Raw genomic sequence first — 23071 nt, 5'->3', positions numbered from 1 at the left:
CACGCTAAGAGCGCACTGGGGAACAAGGACTCTCCCCTCACTTCAGCGGGGTTATGGCAGATTTGCACCAGAATAAATCAAATGTTTGGACCCCATTCTTGCAATTTTGGGTTTGTTTTGGTACAGACAACTTGAATCACATTGGTCACTCCTATGAACCTTTAGGTGTGTTCACTGAGCCAGGTCCTTTGCAGAAGGACCCAAAAAAGGACACAGTAGTGCCAGGGAAAACAGTTTGTACCTCTAAGGTGAGCCAAAAGGAGGGAGAATCACGAGTGTAGCTGAGGCAGAGGAACAACACAAATCAGAAGACAGTCCCTTATAGTGAACTGGTTGTAAAAATACAAAGTGGAGGAAAAAGGAGAGTAGAACTGCTCATGCAGCATGTGGTATCCATGGCCTTGTGTTACTGATCTCTGCACAAGGTCAGTCCCAGTCCCCTCAGGTAACAATGGGATTTTAAGGCAAGATTTAACCACTGGCCTTAGGTGGGATAAGGGGAAAGGGCTGAGTGAGCTCAGATAGTTCTCTGCAGAGATTGCTTGGAGCAGCTCTTTGCTCCTGTGCTGTTTGTGTAATTCTGACCCCTACAGAAAGCCCCTTGTATAATCCTCAGTAGAACTATTCTGTGCCTTAAAGAAGCCAAAGTTTCCTAAAGGTCTTGGAGCTTGGAGCCTGCTGCCTCCACTGCTCTGCCAGCCTGTTACAGGTGAAGAGCTCTCATCTCTGTAGGCTGCAAAAGCACAATGTGGTAAACATGAAATCTCAAATACGCCTGTACCCCCTATAGCTTGGCTTCTTTTTATTTCTCTGAACTTAGCTATGCTTTAATTCTCTTGAACTTATCTATGCTGCAAAATACTCTTTCAATTTTCCACCTCTGCCTATTGCCAGGGCTTCTTTAAGTGCAGAATTCTATAATGGAAGCCTATTTCTGTTGGGAGAGCTAACTGCACTCCATTTAAACACACTTTCAGTCCCTCCTGGTTTAGCAAAAGAAAATTTCCTTTGCAAATAACAGTGTCATCAAAAAAACAGTTAAATGCAGAAGCACCATAAATATACAGGGTACTCACATTATAAAGCTTTTAGAAGAGACGTCTGTGTGTCTAGAAGACAAAGTTAAAACACTGGATCTGGTATGTGAGTTCCAGGAAACACAGATTCAAGATGTGAGAAGTTTCTTAGCTCTTGGCTGTTGTTTCCCAAATTAAGTTAAAAGACTGAAAGAAAGGACATGGTGGGCTTGGCAGTGATGGGTTAGTGGTTGTACTCAATGTCCTTAAAGGTCTTTTCACCCTAAAATATTCTAAGATTCTATGTTTTAATAACATCTTGTTTGTTTTTGATTCACACTCCTTGCACACAGAGTAGCAGTGTGGCAGAGGGGTTGCAACAGGACACAGACAGAAGCCTTGTGGCTGTGGTCCTATTTCTGTGCTTCTGCCTTATTAATCAGGTATAAAATCCAACGTTATTGTAAGATTCTGTAAGTGATGTTGGAGCACACAGGATGATGGAGGTTTTCTCACCCCAGCTGACCTGCCTGAGTTCAGGACAAGCAGCTCCACCACAGCCTCTGCAGTGCAGAGCATTAGTCAGGTACCACCACCTCTGAAGCTGACAGTGCAGACCCAGACATAAGTGGCCAAACAGCCTGCAGACAGTTCAGCAGGCAAACTATCATTAGCTGACTGACAAGAAAAGGGATAAACCTTCAAGTAAAATCCCAGACAAGGATTTAAAGGCTCGCAACAGGGACATGATCAGTTCTTTGGCTGGGTTCAGCCAGGATTGTCTGCGTTTACTCATCAATCTCTTCTGAGGGAAGAATCTCAGAAGAAACAAAATGTTCTCAGAGCATCATTGTTGAACTTCACTCAGAGCTTACTTCCTGCTGGGAATGGAAGTGCCTCTGCACACAGCAGTAGAGTTTGGGCCCATGAACTGCACCGGGGCTACAGCAGAGTTCTGATCCCATATATGCATTGAAACCAACAGAATGCTTTGATAAAAGAATGCAGGAGTGGCCCTCGGTTTTTCTGTGACCCCTGACTCCAAAGAGCAGCAAAGTCTCTCTTTAGTACAAACACATTGTCATCCAGGCTTGCTGCATACACTCCCTGTAAGATACAAAATGAGAGCTTAGAGCCTGTAGAGCACAGACAGATCTGCTACAGAAGCCTTGCTTCTCGGCTGTCCCCTGGGCAGAACTGGAAATGCTGGAGTCTGTGTCTATTGCCACCTTCTTTAATTCTGTATAAAGTTGAATGTCAAAAAAAAGCAAACAAAACTTTGACTCTCCCCATCTGTGCATGCACACAGACATTTAGAGAGTCCTGGTACTGCACCATTTCAACAGCTTTTGCCTGCAAAGTGTCACGCTTTTCATCTACCATTTAATTCTCCTAAATGGATGTTACTCTTCTTCCCATTATGGATCTCCATTGCTTCCATGAAACATTATTTGCATAAAAGGAACTGAATAATTGATAGAGGATGTGAGCAAGAGCCAGCAGACAGCTTGGTAGGGGTTTGCTGGTAATCCCAGCGAGTCCAACACGTAGCTCATGGCTCGTTTAATGGGATGGAAGCTGACAGGGTTTCCTTGTAGCTCTGCCACAGAACTCAGTGCTGCTGCATGACCTCCTTGTACTCAGCTACTTTGCTTGTTGATCTCACTGCTCTTTCCCTCCATTAACAGGAGAATTCTTAAAGCAAGTGATACAGTCTGCTACTGTCTGCTACAGTCTGTGCTCACGTACACCATCAAACGCTGCCGCAGCCGAGGTCTGGAGCGTTTATTCTGTTGCTTTTATAAAATAAAAAGGAACAAAAATCTTAAATTCATCATATTATTAAAGGCAAAGCCTGGGAACGGTTGTTATTTACAACTTTTTTTTTATTCTGAATTCAAATCTGAGTTTGATTTCAGGGCTCAGTAGGTGTGGCTTTTCAATATTAAGATTTGGGGTTTTTTCAAACAGTCCTTTAAAACTGTAAAACTCACCCTATGCAGATTTTTTCGCTCCTGTTCTGCAACATAAGTCTTTTACTGAAAGTCTTCTGCATTTTAGATGTCTCCACTTAGTGAGATGACTGTCAGAATGAATATCTAAATTTCTGAAAAGAGAAAAAGCCATAGAAGTAATACATCTTGTAAATAAAACATGTTTGGCAGCTGTCTGAAAAAAAAATCTAAAAATAAACTAAAATCAAATAATTTTTCTTTTAGAGCTTTCCACATTTCTGTAAAGTCTGTACTTTTTAATGATAAGCAGCAGTATTAGGAGAGCCTGGAAACAGCTGGAACTATTAGTATTTTGTTTGGTGAGGAGCCGCCTCAGCTGCTCTGACAAGCAAGCTGCCATTTTCAGTGTAATCACTTTTGATTCCAAAGCACTTGCTTTGCTTTTAACTTTGTGCAAATCCCTCTTGATATTTCTCTTTTTAAAGCAGATGCATTTCCATATGTCCATAAAAGTTTCCCTGACAATTCAGCCCAGTGTTCAGAATGACTTCCCTGATTCCTGGTGGGGGATTCGTGAAATGAGGCTGCTTTGTTCATTAAGGATATGTGTACATAATGCAAAACATACTTTATATCCTTGACCACTGCACAGATGTTTTTGTTCTGAAAGGCACTCAAAGTTTCACCGACTTAATTAAGCTTTTTTTTTACCAATTTGTAGAGCAATTTATTACGAACTCCTCCTATTCCTGATGAATATGCTATTCCATGGTTCAAACGTTACTCTTAAAGAAAGACTTTACAGTATTCTTTGAAGAGAAATATTTGAGAGTAAAAAATATTTTTTACAACAGAAAATCATGAAAATAACTGATCCAGATATTCTGTTCATTCTGCAATTTTCTCTCTTCAGAACTGTGCCTGATGTTTTTTTGGAGAAAAGGCTTTCTGCAACAACAAGCCACTGCACAGCACATCTTGTTAACGTCTCAATATTTTATTCCTCAAAATGTTTTACACATGCTTTTTCTATTCTCATAAAAACAACTCGCAACAAAATACATATCAGTAGCATTTTTAAATTTCAGTTCTTATTCCCTCCCATCAATTTGGCTGAAAACAGGTATTTGCAAACACTGGTAGCCTAATTTCTTATGGCCTTTCATTTTTTATGAAGTGTTTTCAAAAGACTTCAATCAACCTTAATGGTGCGTTTTTAGTTAAGGAAACAGAATGGAGAGAAGTCAATTTAAGCTCCCCAATGAACAAGTGTGTACAGAAGAAAAAGCCATAAATGGGTTTAGAAAACAGAGCCAGTACAAGCAAAATGCAGCAAGCAGAGCGCTCAGGGAAGCCAAGATATAATGGAAAGAGTAAAATACTGCAGAGCTTTTTAAACTATATACAATTGGAACAATGGGCTGGACCCAGACATCCATGTTAAACTGTTAGGAGATAGGTGAAAAGCAAGCTGCAATTCTGTTAGCAGGGCTGGAGAATATGAGAATGAAAGGGCTTAAAGCTGAAGCAAATGAATGTGGGGTAGTTTAGCAGCATTAGAAATCAAGTCAAAATTGGCATATTTCACTGTTCAATGTACCATGTGAAGAATCATCTTCTGGCTTTCTGTATTAAAGGACTATTAGTACCAGGCTCCCTAATGAAGCTGCTTTTATGCCACTTGTGAAATAATAATATCTTTTTTTTGCACACTTATTTTTACCAAAATTCTGTAAAAGCACGGGGTAATTAAGTAATGTAGCCTCTGTGAGAACACAGTACGGATCTACAAAATACATAAAACAGAAATACACCTGGGAAACTATCACCCAGCGATCATTTAATTGTCTCTCATTATTTAAACATGGCATTAATAATACATAGAACATATTTTCTCAAGGCATCACAACCGCACCGGTAAAAGGGTAACTACATAAATATTAAAAATCCAGAGACTGAAATAATTCAGTCCTGCTAAACCAGAGTGATGCACTCTGTCTGGGCCCCACCACTGCTTTCAAACAAACTCCCGTACAGGGTCCCAGCGATTATCACCCCTTGTAGCGCAGCGTATCGGGTTATACGTGGCTTTTATGCATCTCACAGCTGAGTGCAGTTGTTTTCAGTGTCTGCCTCACGGTAGGATTCAATCCATTTGGGTGGCTTAATGCAAAGATTTCGTAATGTACACAGGGATGAGCAGCACTAAGGCAACGAACATCGTACTCATTATTCTTTTAACGGGAATGTCAACAAGGAGAGGAATTAGAGAGGAAATCGTTGTAACTCCAAAAGAACATCTGACTAACCACTACAGATGACATGTTTTTTCCCTTTTTATCCTCTTCATGATCCATAAAGCAGGATTTTTCCAAAACAATTAATTTGGTTGCCAAACCCTTCTTAATTCTAAGGAGATTTAAAACTCATCTACTTGGAGTCTGTCTCACGGAGTTAGACACAACCGGATTACAAGCTATTCCATCATATGGCTGGTGTTAGCCCAGTTGCTGCTATGTGGTACATAATTGGACTGTTTAAAAAAAAAAAAAAAGAAGGAAGACATATAAACCTCCAAGTCTTCTTTACACTAAGCCCATGCATCTCTGTATTTTATTATTTGTGTTACTTTCTCCTCAAAATAAAAGCTCAGCAGCCCGAAAGAAAGAGCTTCCAAGAACTTCCGAGTAATCTTGATATCCAGCTCCCACAATTAATTTGCTTTAAATTAAAGGAGCCAATCGACAGCACTGGGCTTTCCAATCCTACAGCAAAATGGAGGTTTAAGTGGTAAAATGGTCCTTCTTTGTGTCTAGTGTTGGAGAGCATATGGCAAATTTCCACCTAACAACAGCCTTGGTTTGCAAAACAAACTAATTCCCATGTTAATTCTTTTAATTATTGTGTGTGTGTGTTTGTGCACACACGAGTCTCTGTGTTGTTTTGTTTCTTTAAAGGGAATCAGTGACCTTAAAAAAGCCAAGGCAGACTTAAATCTCAGTTCACCCCTTTGTACCATCACTGACTTAGGGCTGGGGTCATGGTGGTGGCTTTGTCCTCTCTGCTGGTGGTGCACAATGTTCTGTGCTTGATCTTTGTGAGCCAAGATAGGGCCAACAGTTAGATAATGTCTATACTGGGTGCTGTGGCCTTGGGCCTCTGATGATCCAAACATGCTGAATACAACATGACCCTCATCTTGCCTTTATGTGGGAACTGTAGGGCCCAGGGAATATGGAGGAATATCCTGAAGTCTTGACCTGAGATGGCACTAGAAACATTGTCCCTTTAGTGCACCAAAAGAGACGAACCCAGCAATAAATCAGTGCTCTTACTTGGTAACAGTTTTCTGATTTATCAAACCTAAACCAATTCCAAAAACTAGAAGCTTGTGCCCTTTATCATTCCCTTCAATCATCCTGTCCCCTCCTAACTCTGTGACTGGACATGATACTGACTGCACTGGATGCATCCTCCCTTCTTTTTTTGGTGTTGGCTTTTTATGTCTGTTATTCCCAGGGTTAAACATAAACTGAATTCATAGGAGTAACACAAACAAAAGCAACCTGGAATGACCTGATTGCTTAATATGCATTACACTGGCAAAAAGACATGAGGCAGCCAAGGAATTTGAAAGAAATAATGAATCAATTACAGAGAATGGAGTAGAAGAGGTGTTTGACTTGCAGTTTGAACTGATTATTCGAAGATCGAATATGGTGCAGTCCAGACAAAGTATCTGCCTGGGAAAACCCTACCCATTTTGCAAACAGAAGGGATGAAATATTGTAAGTCAAGGGATGCTGATGCATGTGAGGACAAACCATTCAAATGCCAACAGAGCAGCTGAATTTTTACATGCTCTTGCATCATCTGTTTAGTTTGTTGTACAAGGAAATAAACTGCTTAAATCTGGATATTTAAATTTAGATAAGCTCTTTTAAACTATTTTATTAAAAAAAAAAAAATGCACTGGTAACAGATTTCCACCTTTGGGTTTCAGTTTTCCAGCTTGTAATAAAAGTTCAAGTTCTCCTGTGTCTACCCTTGTCCCAGGAAAGGAGTTGTCCCATAGTGCCTCTACCCCGATGCTGATCCTCCTGGGAGAAGAAGGCTGAAGTGTGAGTTTATGATGAATTCCAGCTCCTGAATCCAAGGTGAGATTTTTCTTCCCCATCTCCAATGTGCAGCTTTGACACTCCCTCTGCTGCTCTGCTCAGCAGAGATCTGTTTTGCCCTGACACAGGAAAACACAGGGAAATTCTATTATCATTTCTCATCCTCACTCTCTCCAGGGCTCAGAGGGAATGCCCCTTCCTCACTTCCTTCCTTTTGTGCAGCTCAAGCCACATTTACCAAGAATAAATAACAATACCCCTTCCCATCACTGGTTTGTTCAGCGGGTTACATCACCCAGAACCAAACAAACTGCGGCATTTCCCAAAACATAAACTGTTTTTAAAAAATTCAGGCTGGCCAGCTGTTTGGAATCTCTCAGCTAGGAATGCTGCCTTCAGAACCCACACTTGATGCTCCAGCACGGTCTCTGTGTTGCTCACCCATCTGTCCATCTGTCTGCGTGGCGTGTCGCCAGCTCTTAAGTTGGCCCGATCTTTATCCAGGGTACCAAAGCAACACGGATTTGGACTGACAGCCACAGTAACTGCAAGTGTCACTTCTTGTGCTCCAAGTCCCTCTGCAGTGACAGCACTGCCTTCCTTGCTAGACTGCTATCTCAGGTTGGTATTCTGCTCCCGCTGGCCTTTCTGCTCTGTTTCAGAGAGATATGGATGCAGAGCCACAGAGCTACTAGTGAATATAAAATAATAGACCCTGCATTTTTATACACATCATTTTTACGTATATAAATGTGTTTCTTATACTTAAAAGTTACATATTTGAGGTATACGGACACGTAAGAAAATTTAATTGTTGTATAATATGAAAACTCAGTCACAAAACTCCCATCAGTTTTATTGTGACAAGAATTTGCCTCTAAGGGGTAATTTTGCTAAAGCTGTTTTAAATCAAGCAGGTTAGGACCCAAATTTGCAGTCATTAGTTGAGTAGTACCATGCTCCAAGGAAGTCCCACCAAAATAAATGAAATTCTGCAAGAGACATTATCCACTGTGGTTCTGGGAACCAGGTTAAGGTTCTGAGTGCAGTGAGTGTGATTTTGCAGTATTTTTCTTTCTTCTATATAGTTCAATACGTGAATGATCTTGTTGGAGTTGTAAAAGGCTTCTTGTTGGGACGATCACAATTTATAAATAACTTCTAAAATCCCTGGCTCAGAAGCAGCTTGTTTTCTTTACAAATTCCTCTTAATTTCAGTGGGCATATTTGCTCTGCAACCCTCACAAAGCAACAAAGCACTGCTTTTTTTGTCTGAGATCTGAGCAGTTTATGTCTTGGGTTAAAGAGAGCATGTACAGATTGTCACTGTAACCGTAATTTATCTCTCAGACAATTGTTATACAGTGAAACATAAAAGTTTAAATCTTTAATCTGGAAATAACTGATTTAGGTCTTGTTTGCTATGACGACCTGGTTTATGCAGAGTTAATTGTATCTGAGTGGAGAGATCTCACAATAACTTTCTATCAATTAGCATTATAATTGAACATTTACATTTAGAGCCTTTTTCATTAAAATAAAAATCTTTAAAAGGAAGAAGTGCCCCATGGAAAGAAAACAGTAAGATAAGATAATTCCATGGGAAAGTTGCTGTCAGGGAAAGCTTCCATCACTTCTGTGGATGTACCACAGCCCCTCCATCTTACAGCTTTCATGACACTGAGCAGAGGAGTCAGGGCTGGTTCAGGGAAGGTTTGCTGGGCACCACATGGGCAGTCAGATGGAGTGCAGGGTCCCCCTGTGTCCCTCTGCACTCCAACCTGTGCTGGGGAACAGCAGCAGCTGGGCCAGTGTTCTCTACCCAGACAGGAGCCAGAGATGAGGGCAAGGCTCATTCCCAGGCACCATCACTTACTCTGGCAAACCAAACCAGCTACAAGAGCTCTGCAAGCTCACTGTACTCCTGTCTGTGGGAAGAAGGCTACAAAAGTGAGACCAACTCAGCACTTCAAGAAATTTCTGAGTCATGTACTGAAACCTTCCCGAGCCTAACAGAAAGTTCTTTAAAAAGTATCACTGGTGAGATGTGCTTTCTGCAGAGGGACAGGGGTATAATTAGACCTGAATAACTATTTCCAAATTTCCCTATTTTCATTCTTTCCATTTTTATGTCTTTGTTTTTATTTTCAGCTTGCTTGTATGCTCTGTTCTTTTGTTAGCACAGGGTCTCGCTGAGATTCTTCATCAGATTAAGCTTTAAGAGAAAACACATGCACAGCGTAGCTCACAGATTCTCTGCTGTTTCTGTAGAGAAACAACACAAAATCTGCAGTGGCACAGAGCCATCCTCAACCACCCTCGTCCTCACGCCGGCATTCAGGCTCTGTCAGTCTCCTTCAGGGGCAGTAATAACGTTATAATGGGACCCGGAGACAAAACTGTCAAATTCTTTCCAAGACAATCTTCCAGGCTCATCAGCATAGACAATCATTCCTTTCACTTCTGGAGTAATAGGAAGATTTTAAGCAATATCTTTTGATTTGAGTTGGACTTGAAAAAATGACATAGCTGGGGGCCTTATTTGAAAATGCAATGAGACTGAAATGTAAAGTGCAATTTCCCATGCAGTCTGCTGGGAGAATGAGGCACTTGTCCCAGTTCTCTTAATTGTCTCTGATTGCTGTTTGTGTAGCACAGTCACTTCCTCGTCTTCAAAATCACCTTCAAGGGCTCCAACATTTTTCACTTCACTGTTTTAAATCAAGGAGGGCTAAACGCCCACCCATTCAACCATTATGGCTCTTTTATGTTATTTGTGTGGTTTATGCTATTAGGCTTTAAAATTTGGTTTATTTAATTGGCCTTAACAAGTACTTAAGTAACAGGTTTGAGGACACATCAGTGGGACTCGGCACATGTTGATTAAGGTGTGCTTAACCTGACAGTTAATACTTTGTACCATTTTCCCAGCAGCCTGTTACTGTTATGGAAGAAGCGCTAATTTTCCAAAAATGGTTAGACCTTGATTATTATGTTGGTTCTTTATTCACATGGCTTCATTATTTTGTTGGCTCTGCTCTGTGAGAGATGAAGTAGTGCTATTATTTCTACTCCCAGCTCCTTTCAGTCTCTTGCAATCATTTAGGCACACGTGTGACATTACTCAGATAAGCAATTCTGTTTGCCTTCAATGAGAGTGGGCAGATGAATACACTCTGTAAAATGAGCTGCTTACCTTCAGGGCTGACCACAGGATTTTCTGGCGTACACCTGGGAATGAAAACGAGAAACAGTAAAAATCACAGTTGTATGTCCCACCAAATCTTCTGTGTTTAAGTAAAGAGCTTTCATTCACAAGAGATGTTCTGTCAGCTGGAAGCTCTAGAGCCTCTTTCATGTTTTGGGGAGCCTGAAGCAGCCAGGTAGTTAAAGGAGGAAAAAAGGTAAGGTATTCACAATGAATGGAAGCCAGAGAGGCCACTTTGGTCTCTAAAACTGGAAAGTCTGTTTCAGTCTGTGGCTGGAATATTAGAAGCTGGTACTTCCAAGTTAACCGACATAGCAGAAATCCAACTTAGCTTTTTACCTCAAATTATTCATGAAAGTCAGCAGGAGCTGGAGATAAACTATTCATTCTGTGCATATCTATGTGAAAGGGACTCTCAGGAGAGCTCCTCAAGGTCCTGCCAAGAAAACAAGTGAAAACATTTTAAGAATGGGAAGAAACATTTATAATTGAAATCACCAACAGCGTACTTTGATTAGTTAATTCTACCAGAATAAAGATGCCACCTTTCCTTAGATGAGGGGGTGGCACAAAGGAGAGCAGAGGAGGTTATGAGGGCAGGAGGAAATGTAGCTGTCACCCCAACATATTCTGCCAGCCTGCTTTTAAACATGACACCACAGGACCTCTGTGACCCTGATGCTCAAATCCTGACCAGAGAGTACCCAGGCACACCTACCACCTCCCTCCTTCACTTCTTCCCTTGCTGTCAGATAATACTATAATATCATCACACCACTGTCAGCATCACATGGAGATGCATCTTATCCAGCAACTCCTACCACCTCATACTCCAAAGAGTTTCCAAACCCATGTATTGAGTAGCCTCTGATTCCACAACAGAACAGTTGCAAATGAAAGGCAACACTACAGATGGAAGCCATCTCCTTTTTGTCCTTCTTTGCTGGAGAAATAAAAAGTGGAAATGGTCATTCAATGTTGCCTTATTTTTCCAAGGCTTTTTGTTATTATTATTATTTGTTATTATTCCAATTACCATAGCAATTCTGTCCGATCATGGATCTGAAGGAGATGACAACAACAGGGAGAAACCACAGATGGGCAAAGCCCAGCAGACCACAGGGAAGGAAATAATAAAATAAGCCTGGTTATCATGTGTTTGGGGAGACTCAGAACACCTGCAGTTTCACCTTAAAGAAAATAAAACTCCATCAGTATTAAAGACAGTGCCAGTTTCAGATCACTTAAGTTAACTTTGTTTTTTCCCCACAAAAAGAAAGTTAATGCCACATAAAATGTGAATTTTCTTTAAAGCCCCTAGTCTAGCAACAAGGAAAGCAAATAAAGATGTGTTTAAAATGAAAGCTTTTGCTCTAAACACAGCATTCAAAATGAAAAGTATTAACTGGTTTTTTTAATTTGTCTTAAATAACATGTTAAGGTGTTTCTTAGCAGTATTGGTGGCAATGCGAAGAAGTCAGGGTTAACTTAGCAGAAACCCCAACCCACACTTAGCTGTTCCCTTTTGTAACAGTGAACAAAGGTTTTATTAACATCTTACCCCTTGTTGGGCGCAAAAGTCCCTTTTCAACAAAACAGGAGCCTTGAGTCTTCAATTTGCAGTTCTGTGGAGGGGATTTGTGCTTTCAGAATCGGCATGTTGTTCAGCATTTGCTTACATTTATCCCCTTCAAAAGTTATCTATGAGAAGCAGAGATTTTTTTTAAAATCTGTATTTTTAAATAAATCATAGTGTACCCATAGCATGCTCTTCTCTAAAACTGGATGTCCTTGCCCCAGACTCTGAGCATCAACTCTATCCCAGTCCAAACCCAAACTGATTAATTCACTGCCTCTTGAGGGCCCACTATATTGCCAGTCCTTGCTCCTTGCTGGATTTAAGATGAGGCATTTTTGGAAGGATAATCTGCTGCCACCTGGCAAGAGATATTTCAAGACTGAGCATCTAATAGTCACTTTTACAGAGAATCCTGCAGTTTGCAGTCCTTCACAGTGAGGTGGTGATGACATTAAAGGCATTCAGACCTCCCTCACAAGCACAATACCCTCTGTTTGACTCGAGCCCTAAGGTCAGCCTTTCTCATGTGTCAAGGTTTCCTAATCCACTTTAATATCCAAACACGTCAGCATTTCCTGATGCATTTTGTGCTTTGCTTCAAGGGCACAAAAGCATGTTGTGGGAAATGGGTTCCCTTCCTTCATGGAAACAGCCTTTAACCTTGTTCATGCTCCAAGGAAATGCACCTTTGTGGCCCCAGGGCACTGTGAAGAAGCATTCCCTGTGCTTTTTGCATCCTTTTGAGTGCTTGATCTCACTGAAAAGATGGAAATAAAGAGACTGGCGTGCTTTTTTAAATGGGAATCAAAAAAATCCCACTTATTTTGCAAGGATTTTTACCAAATTTAATTTTTTTTTCGAAGCAAATAGCAATTTCTCAGCTTCTTCACTGAGGTCTGTGCTTCCAGCTTGTGTTCCAGCTGCTGTAAAACAGGGAATAAAAGGGGCTGCTCTCCTACCTCGAGAGGGCACCACGAGACAGTTGAAAAAAGGAATGGAAGCAAACAAGCTTTACCTCAGGCACCAAATATTCCTGTCATGAGGATGTTCAATTACAGTAATTAGCAATAATCACATAAGCAACAGGATCTTCCCTTACCTCCCTTCACCCCTCGGAAGAATGGAGTCAGCTTCATTAAAACCTCTGCTTCCTCCTTAATCCCAGGGACCCGTTCATGGGGGCTTCCTTCAGAGGGAAGGGAGGAAGGAAAGAAAACCGGAGGGCCGGGATTCACCAGTGCAGCTTCCCAGTGCTGCTGCCAAGACGCCGGGTCAGTGTGTTAACTGCAAATGGAAAAGAAAAAAAAAACGTATTAAGAATCATCTGACTTCAAAATGGAAGCTTTAAAAGAGGGGAAAACTGTTGAACATTAAGAGGACCTATTAAACACACTGTGTGACTGCGGCTACGCTTTCTGTAACGACTCTGACCCACTTACAAGAGATGAGCTCTGTCTATAAAGCAGGATTTGGAGTTTTTTTATAAATAATTTTGTGTTTTCCTTCCTACCACCTGGTATCCAACCAACTTAGCTGGACAGTACCTAATTTGCAGGGGGAAAGCTGAAGTTTTGGCAGATTCACTGAAGGTCACATGAAACCACATATGTTTAAAGAAAGGAATTTTTGACTTTTTTAGCTTAGGCACATCTCAATCCAGTATCTTAAACTCAAGGCCATTCTTCCACCCTCCAAATCAAAGTGCCCTGATGGGGAGGTGCAGGAACTTGCAGGGAATAAAGACAGAAAGGCAGCCCCAGGCAAGGCTGGGCTGTGTCCAGACACACAAGGAATGGAGCTAAGGGGTTCAAATCTGCAGCCCAGACCTCCATGAACCCAAAGTGAGTCATACTACCATGCCATGAAGACTTTCTGCCCTGATTTGCTTCAACAGTGAACTTAGGAGTGAGCATATCGTAAATACCCTAAATGAATTTCAGCAACATTTCTACTTTTTCTTTGCTACATCCCTTTATAAAGTTATTCTAGTTGTACACCCTCTTGACAAATCTAATTTTTGGTGCTATTGATAAATTTGCAGCATAAAACCTGAAAGAAAACCAAGAAATTTCAAATCAAAGGAAGTAAATTAAATAAAGTAAGTAAACTGTGTTAATTACTCTGTGAGTCTGGGTAAAGAAAGGTAGCTAGAAGGTTTTTCATGTGCTTAAATTTCTCCATGTGGATGAAAGAACAAGCCTGGATTCTCCTATCTCCAAACATTTGAAAATAAAGGCTGCCTCCAACACAAAGGCATTCTCCTTACTGACTTCCAAGAAACCAGGATTGTTCTCTTAATGTCCTTAGCTCATTGTCTGAGACATCCAATATAGACTGGAAAGTTTGGATTCAAGGTAAAGCCCAAAGTAACAAATTTCACAGTTGGGTGTAAATCCCTGTCATGAATCAATGACTGTCCCATGAGAATAGCAAAAGTAAAGGAAAAAAACAGGAGTTCTCAGACAGCTCCATTAGGCTCCAGGTCCCTTCTATCCCCAAAATAATATGCAACAGGATAAAGACAAAGAAAAAATTGGACATTTGGTAATCTGATGGCGATTCCAGTTGGTGACATTTCACAGCCAGGATTTTGCTGTATCCTGTGTACTCAGGACACCACATGGACACTCTGCTTCTCACCATTGGTGAGCTGAGGGCAGAGGCAGTGAGGCCTTGTTGTTGGAAAGAACAACCATGCAGAAAAAAACCAGGATACAGAGGAAACTGTGAATTCCAGTCATATAAATACACAGAAAATAAGTGGTTCATTCATAACCATGAGGATTCCATTCACACATGTTGCTTTTGGGGCAGAATTACTGTAATTGAAACAGAAGTGCTATAAATACAACATTTTAAGACTCAAATTACAACACAGAGAATTAAATAACTGCAGTTGCTCATTTCTGTACAGATTTACACAGATAGCACATGTATGGATTGCTTTTGTCCTCGTTTCAGATTTCTGACAGCTTCCAGAGCTCTGGATGATGATATGGTCTTACAGATGTGAGGGTCATGAAGTTAAAAAACTAGACAACTAATGATGTGTGCATTTGGTGGGGACCTCAGATACTTCAATCTCCATCCCTCCACCTCTGCCCCAAGCAGTTCTTTATAAAGATTTCCAAATGGGAAACAGCAATCTCATCAAGGGCGACTCAGAGAATTGCAAAGTCCTGCACACAGAGATTAACAACCCCAAGTACCAGTAGAGGATGAGGCCAACTAGTTGAAAAGGAGCTTTGCAAGGAAGGCTCTGGGGATCCTGGTGTTCAACAAGCTGCTCACGAGCCAGCAATGTGACCTGGCAGCACAGAGGGACAACAGCCTCCAAGGCCACATTAGGAAAAATACCTACAGCAGGTCAAGGGAAGTGATCCTTCTCCTCTCCCCAACACTAGTGGGGGTCACATCTCCAGAGCTGGGTCCAGTCCTGAGCTTTCCAGCACAAAAGATACATAGACATACTGAAATGAGTCCAGCAAAGGGCCATGATGATGGTTAAGGGACTGGAGAATCTGTTGTATAAGGAGAGACTGAAGGAGCTGGGACTGCTTGGTCTGGAGAAAGACAAGAGAATCATATCAGTGTATATAAACACATGATGTGAAGGAGTAAGAAGAGACAAATTCTCCTCTGTGGTGCCCAGTGAGATGACAATGGAAATGCAATAGACACTCGTGGCAATAGAGGAAACTCCATTTAAATATGAGAAGTTTATCCTGAGAGGGAAGTCAAACACTGGAAAAGGTTGCCCAGAGAGGTTGTGGAGTCTCCCTCCTTGATGATACTCAAAATCTGACTGGACACAGCCCTGAGAAACCTGCTGTCGTTGACTCTGCTCTGAGCAGTACTTGGACTAGACAACCTTCAAAGGTCCCTTCCAGCCTCAACACTTCTGTGATTCTGTAACTGCCTAGCCAGTTTTTTTTTCCCAAGTTATTGAAGTGTTTTGAAACAGGAAGAGCCACAAGCTGTATAAACAAACTTCTGCGCCTGGAAAAGCTGAATTAATTGCTAGAATCACACCAGTCAGCTGGAGAGAACGCAAGTTTCTGTTCCATGGCCTGCCAACATAAACATTATTGTTGCAGAATCCGAGCTGCAGCCGTGGGCCGTACGCCAGATTTCTTGATGTGTCTCTTGAACATCGACATTGTGAACCACGGTATCAGCTCCCTGATAAAGAGCTGCATGGGATAGCAGTGGGAGAGGCTGAAATGGGGATTGAGCCCCTGTCACCAGTTCCCCTGCACCAAAAGGGGTACAGATGCCTCAGCCCGGCCAGAAAATCACCCCGTGGCAAACAAGTGCCAGACATGGGAAAGAACTATGGAGATGGTTCCAGAGCATCCAACAGAGACACCTGGCAGAGCTGGCCTTCTTGTACTCTGGGGAAAACTGCCAGCAGCCCCCAGACCCTCCTGTTCATTTCTAGTCTTCCACCCAGCCCCTGGATGAGAAGCATTTCATGACCATTCATTTCAGCAGAAATATTGTGCTATTCTGTGACTGTAGTTGGAGTGGGAGCAATGGCCAGGCATCAGAGCAGGAAGAGGGATGAGCAAGACTGAACAGTTCTAGAAGAGGTGGGCTGGCAGTCACATGTATATTTGCTGTGGCGGGAGAGGATGAAGAGTTGGCTCTTGTTAGCACCACGTGGTGCCATGGGTGTGGGGGACAGCGTCCTGGGGACATCCACACGGTGGTGCAGCCATTCCCACCACCGTCAGGGCGGAACCATCCAAACCTCTGCACGGATGGAAAACAGGAATGGAGAAAGAACAGTCCCTCCCTTCCATTTCCTGGTTAAATGATGAGCTGTTTGGTCACAATAAGGGAGATTCTGTTGCCAGCTTTACTTGTTTGGCAGAGGGCTTTTTAAAGCTGCAGTTCCTGGAATACATATAAGCTTCTATTTTTTTTCAGGCCTAATGATTTCAGAAAAAGCAATCTAAATATAATTCCTAAAGACACAGAGCTGAGAAGCAAAACTCTTCACATCTCAAAATCATTCAGCCTAGTTTTTCAATCCATCATGTAAGTTAGGGGAGGAGGTCTACCTAATTATTTCATCTGCAAAGACAGATGAAAATACTATTCTAAAGTACGTGGAGTGTATTCCAAAGCCCAATTTTAGGTCTAATAGTGTGGTCTGTTACATCAATCATCATAGGGCTGTAGGTTCCATAGATTCAATTGCAATGCTTGTCTGCCCCCTTCTATAATGATGGCATGAAATGAAACAAACTGGAGATAGATACTAAGGAATTGTTTGTTTTGAAAAATGATTGCACATTTTTAATCATGTTCGCCATGGTTAGTTAAGTGGACTTGTTCAGGAACAAAATTAATTTTAAGGCTGGCTTTATTTTTCACTTTATAATATACTCTGTCTCTAAACGTTGAACTATAATTTATTTCTAACCACGGTGGTGTTTTTGTAGCGCACACGATAAACATCCAACAAAGCACGTCCTCTGCATTTTCTTACTGCTCAAGCAATTTTCACTTCAAACCATGTTACTCTTTACTCTTTGCTTTCTTGTCCAGTTCTGCACATCAGATGTCTATAATTGCCATCCCCCAAATTGCAAACACAGCCTGTTTATTTCTCACATCCAAAACAGAAGCACAAGAATAAAGGTTGACTAACACAACTATAATTGTTTCTCACTAGAACAATCCACCAAGATGCAAACCTAGCAAAGTTTGTAAGCATATATTTAATTTAAAACATGTTAGTATTTCCACTGCCTTTGAAAGAATATGTTTCTTGTTAAGGCTTCTCTATAGAAATTCTCACACTTGAATTATGCACAGGCTTAAAGACCTCCACTGAAGTCTGAGCACCTCACAAACTGAGCAGACCTACTTGCACAGAAATTAAATTCCTTTATTGTCTTTACACTGTAACAGACTCAAACTCCAATTTAAGTTTTAAAGTGGAGAATAGAAATATGACATACATGTTAAGTGAAATTTCAGATATAAGGGTTTCTGATCTGCAAAAAGCTTCACTGGAAGTGGTTTGTTCTTAGCAAATTACCTGTGACAAGTCAGGATTTCACTGATCAACCTCTCAAATATTCAGTGTCTGTTCAGAGGAGTATCTTAAAACTCATCATGCCCAGTCCTTGACGAGGAACAAGAATTCAATTCAAACTGAAAAGAGGCAGTGCTGGAAGAGGTTCTGACATTCAGAAAGGGTAGGAGGATAAAAGAGAGAGAAAAATGACAGACTCAGTCTGCACCATTACTAAAATTAGATCACTTCTTTTGTTCTCCTGAACCTTCTGCTCTATTTGCCAGGAATCATATTAGCAACAGAAACTGTGAGAATCTGTCCAACCTTATTAGAGAAGCTGGACACAAAGAAATTATGAAAATCTTTTCTAGATGTACTTGCACATAAAAAGAAAAAAGGCAGAGTTTTAGAATTCTGCAAGATTAGATCAAAACCCCACGTCAGAAAAACTGGACATCAAACTAACGAAGCTTAATTAACAGTATTGCAGTGTGCTAAGCACCAGCACGGCACAGGACTTTACCACTTGTCTCTCTATATATTGTTTTACTACTTAGGACAGACCTGGATAGCCTTAATCAGAGGCTGAGCTCTTCTCAAGAGCAACCAGTTCACCCAAAATGTTGCTCTCCTGTCTAAGCATACTGTACAATACCGCCACCCGAGAGAACTGTGAAGGGTCAGTTCTGCTCCTGGGAAGTATTGGGATGGTTGGCAGTGAATCCTTTCTCCACGTGGATCCTAAGAGTCTGTGATGCTGTAGGGACAAGAGATGATCCTGGTGTATACCAAGGCATCAGGGCTGAACCCCTTGATATTGTGGGAATTTCACCTGAGAATCCTCACACTGAGATCTTCCCTTGCTGCCTTGCTTTCTTGAAGACATAATTAAAAACAACAGGTAAGGACTAATTAATACTTTAAGTCAGGCACACAAGGGAAATGCCTGTCCTTGGTTGATGGGATCAGACTCCTTCTCTACTTTGATTGACTAGAATAGCAGATAATGGCTCTTCGATAGTTTTGTCCACAGCTCCATGGTTAGGACATTTTTCAGGAACAGCACAGTGAGCTAAGAAGGTCCTTGGCCTCCTTCCTCTTGGGGTGGGCAGACGCCAGCCCCCCTCACACAAAGCAGTTCCTGGCACCACACCACTGCTTTTTAGTATTTGTTAAGCAGGTACCAGCCCTACCAGGGGCATCCCTGCTCTGAGTGGATCAGGGTACTTCATGCACCACCACAAAACAGCTGCACTAAGACAGCAGCTCAGACCTGCTCCTGCAGAGATGTTCCCTAGTGACCCACATGGCAGCTCTCCACTCAGCGGGCATCCAGCTCCCTCCAGAGACACCTCCTTCACTCCATTCCCAATACTGCACAAAGCCCAAATGTCTTACGGACATCTCTGAATTTTCTTGGTCAAGAATCTTTTTAAGTTGTTGCGAAGTTGGATGCCTTACGGTGGTGACCCAAACCTGGTCTTTAACAAGTAGCACGTGTGTGTGTGACCATTTTTAATTGGGTGAAGCGCTCAAGGACACAGGACACGCTGCCTCGTAGGTGATACAAACATTCCTACTGCAATGGAAGCTACAAACTGTCCTGGAGCTCCAGCAGTAAAGGGCTGTGTGTCGCTGGGGCGGAGTGTCTCACACACGATCTGTCTCCGTTTATAACCACAACATCCGTGTGGCCACGGACTGTGGTGTAAATGACAACTGTGAAGGCTGCATGGCCACAGGACTGTTGCACCCTGTCAAACTAAAGATGCAGAATATCCCATAGTCAATCCTGGGCTGTCACTTACGATTCCAGTAGTACCACAAATCTGCAATTTGTAATTCTCTCTCTGTCCCTTTCTCCTCAGATCAGTGACAGATTCTCAAAACACAGCAATTGAAAGAGACTTCCACGGGAAGCGAGTCTTTCCCAAAACATAAAATATTTAACTAGATTGCTTCCAGAATCGAGATGTTTTCAGCACTAGATGCAAAGAGGGGAAAAAAAGGAAAACCTTGCTGTGTTTAACAACAAAAAGAATTCCGCTCCCAGATCCTGATTTTAAGAATATCCTACACAAACTGAAAGGAAATCTGCAAACTCAGGCTGCTTTATCCTTCACCGGGAAGAATACAGTTCTCATAAAATCCAAACCACGTTATACACAAAATTAAATTTATAAGAAACACATTCATATTTTAATATTGTAAAAAATAGCTAGATCGCAAGTCTGAAATGACTTGAAGCATATGCTTAGCTGCCAAACAGGGAGGGCAGCTGAATGGGAGCTGACACTTCAGTTGACAAAACTCATTACATGGATGTTCCCCTTGAACTCTTAGTGGTCACTCTTGAAAGTCATCAAAAGCCTTTGCCTTTGGGAAAACACAGGTATCTTCCACGTGTAGGAAAGGGGTACCTTTCCATAAAGTTTATTTTTAAAGGGATAAAGTCGCCCAGAAAGAAGCGAGCTCCTTTGCATGTTTTTCTGCCAGCCTAAGGCCACGTGTCAAAAGGCATTACTTCCAAGGGAGCCACAGGAAAGTAGTCATGGATAACATACATCCAGCACACGCAGCTTTCCACAGCTACACAGACAGATTCATCCCTGTAGGATGCGGGATAAACAGATTGAGTAAAACATTGAGTCAGACTCCACTCTGACATCTCCTGTTTGGGAATGCCAGCCTACAGATTGCAGTATAACAATAATTAACTTTGGGCATCAGGAAAAAGAGAATAAGCAATTCCATGATCTCATGTAAAAGTAAACTTTTTTTTTTACCTAGCACTAATTATCTTTAAAAAATAATTTCCTACAAGCTCTCTCTTCCTTAATAATCAACAAAAGCAAGAAAGCATCTGTTTCTCTTACCCCTATAGCTGCACACAAAGATGCATTCCAAACAGAAATCACTTTTTTTGTTTACCTTTAAAGAGAGGTCAGCAAGAAAAATATTTACACCTGCACTCATCACTCTAAACAAAGTAAACATTAAAAATATGGAAATGTGCATATTATTATCATTTGGGGAGTCAGAACTAATAGCTTTTTCACAAACTAAAAATAAGCAAGCCAAAAACAAAGTCCCAAATCTGGAAATAATTGCGTCATAACCAGCAAAGGACAGCTGGAGTTTGGCAAAATTCACCTAAAACAGTTTACTCTGTTTTAGCAGGTTTTATCTTATTTTATATGACCAAGAAAATTCTTAGAAGTCTTAAGAGAAATAAATTACTAAGCTCCATTCGCCACTAAATATCTTGGAGTTTGCACTGACTGAAATTCTGATTTATTCTTTTGAGCAAGAGTGAAATCACAGAAAATGATTTCTCAGAGTTTTGAAGAAGCTTTCTCTGAGTTCTGAAGCACAAGTGACAGAACTGGCAAAGAAACAAATACAGTGTCTGCCTCCCCCTGCTAAAAGTGTTATTTAGGCTTTACATATTCCAGAAAGGAATCATCATCTTTACAAAACTGTAACTGAAATGGGAAACTGGGACAGGATGAAACTCGCCAACCAAAAAGTAAATACCTGCTACCAGCCTTGAGGGAATCGCACAGAGATGCTATTTAATGCTTGGAATACCTGTGAGATGTACAAATAATTTTAATAGGATAGCAACAGATATATTTGAAAGACAGGATGAATAAATATTAGATCAAAAATACTGAAAAAAGCCTTGCATTTTTTTTAGATACCTTTATTTGTCTTCCAAAAGGAATCATTTGTACCACTGAACTTCATTTAAAAGAAATTCAGTAGAGATAAATGAGCATTTTCCTTTCGTAGTGTTTCCAAGGTCTTACACTGAATATTCCAACCTAACAGCCTTTTTATTATCTCTGAAGAATAAAGATATACAGACCTACAAAAAGGTTATGATGCTTCTGATAAGACCTGATTGCAGTGAATCCTTTGTCTATCTAAAATGCCAAGCACATGCCTTGTGTGTTAAATTAGGCATTCACATTAAAGTGGATATAACTTTTATAACAATTTGTATGGTGATTTTTTAACAGGTATTAAGGTAGACATGAATGCCCTGGTGTTCTAATGAGTACAGTGAGTTATACATTTTAGTATTATTGGATGTAAATTATATTAAGCATGATGACTCCACTAAATATTCCTAATGTTTAATAGGCATAATTTGAAGTAGTAAGTAGCATTGCAGTATTGGGATTTATATTTCAATTTCCCAGAGAGTGCTCACGTTTTAATTAACCTAGAAGAAAACTGAGAATGCATTTTGTTCTACCTGAGGTTAAAACCAGTGTCCTTATCTTGAACTAGTTAGACATAAAGGAAGGTCATTAATAGCCAAGATTAAGGGAACTGTTAAGTATTTTGGTATTATGTCAGAATGCTGTGGATTGAGTATTTGTGATTAATGTTTTAGTATCATATTAGAATGTTGCGTATTGGATCTTAATGTTAAATGTTGCAATAATTAAAGAAAAAACTAATGTGGTTGGGTTTGCACTTTTGTTAATGTGGGAAGATTATGAATAGGATCAAAAAGGTGATGAAAAATAAAGGCTCCAACACTTCCACACCAACTTTCAGGCGGGTCGGAAAGACACTTGAGGAAACCCAAGCTGCCTGGGTGACAAATTATTCACTGAGGGGTTTCCCTTGCCCTTCTCTCCGCTCCGGGAGCTGCTGCTCCGGCACAGCTACAGAGACGCCTCTCACCGCATTTTACAGCACAGGGACGATAGTTGTGTGTGGAAGCCGAGCTGCGAACGCCCCACCTGGAGGGGGCTGGAGCACAGGTCCCGTGAGGAGCGGCTGAGGGAGCCGGGGGGGCTCAGCCTGGAGAAAAGGAGGCTCGGGGGGGACCTCGTCGCTCTCTGCAGCTCCCTGACAGGGGGTTGTAGCCAGGTGCGGGTCGGGCTCTGCTCCCAGGGAACAGGGACAGAGGACATCGTCTTAAGCTGAGCTAGGGGAGGTTTAGGTTGGGCATTAGGAGGAATTTCTTCACAGAAAAAGCGATCCGCCACACCCAGGGAGGTGGCGGAGCCGCGGTCCCTGGAGGTGTTTAAGGCGCGACTGGATGTGGCGCTCAGTGCCATGGTCTGGTTGGCACGGTGGTGTTGGGTCACAGGTTGGACTGGATGATCTCAGTGGTCTTTTCCAACCTAATTAATTCTGTGAT

General features: G+C 41.4%; 1 long non-coding RNA gene across 2 annotated transcripts; it reads right to left on the bottom strand.

The window, feature by feature from the left end:
* Positions 1-6299: 6299 nt before the first annotated feature.
* On the bottom strand, positions 6300-13152 carry LOC116788351. 2 transcript variants are annotated; one of them, XR_004357609.1, is made up of 4 exons: positions 12976-13152; positions 11859-11998; positions 10286-10733; positions 6300-7208 (listed from the first exon to the last, which is right to left on the bottom strand). It is a non-coding gene; the product is annotated as an uncharacterized LOC116788351 (long non-coding RNA). The 2 variants fall into 2 exon arrangements; XR_004357608.1 differs by having other exon boundaries at positions 10286-10320.
* Positions 13153-23071: the final 9919 nt, after the last annotated feature.

The sequence above is a fragment of the Chiroxiphia lanceolata genome, chromosome 6 (assembly GCF_009829145.1).
Source record: "Chiroxiphia lanceolata isolate bChiLan1 chromosome 6, bChiLan1.pri, whole genome shotgun sequence".
In the NCBI taxonomy this organism is placed as follows: Eukaryota; Metazoa; Chordata; class Aves; order Passeriformes; family Pipridae; genus Chiroxiphia; species Chiroxiphia lanceolata.
The sequence above is the reverse complement of the archived record's forward strand: the minus strand, read 5'-3'. Positions and strand labels throughout refer to the sequence as shown.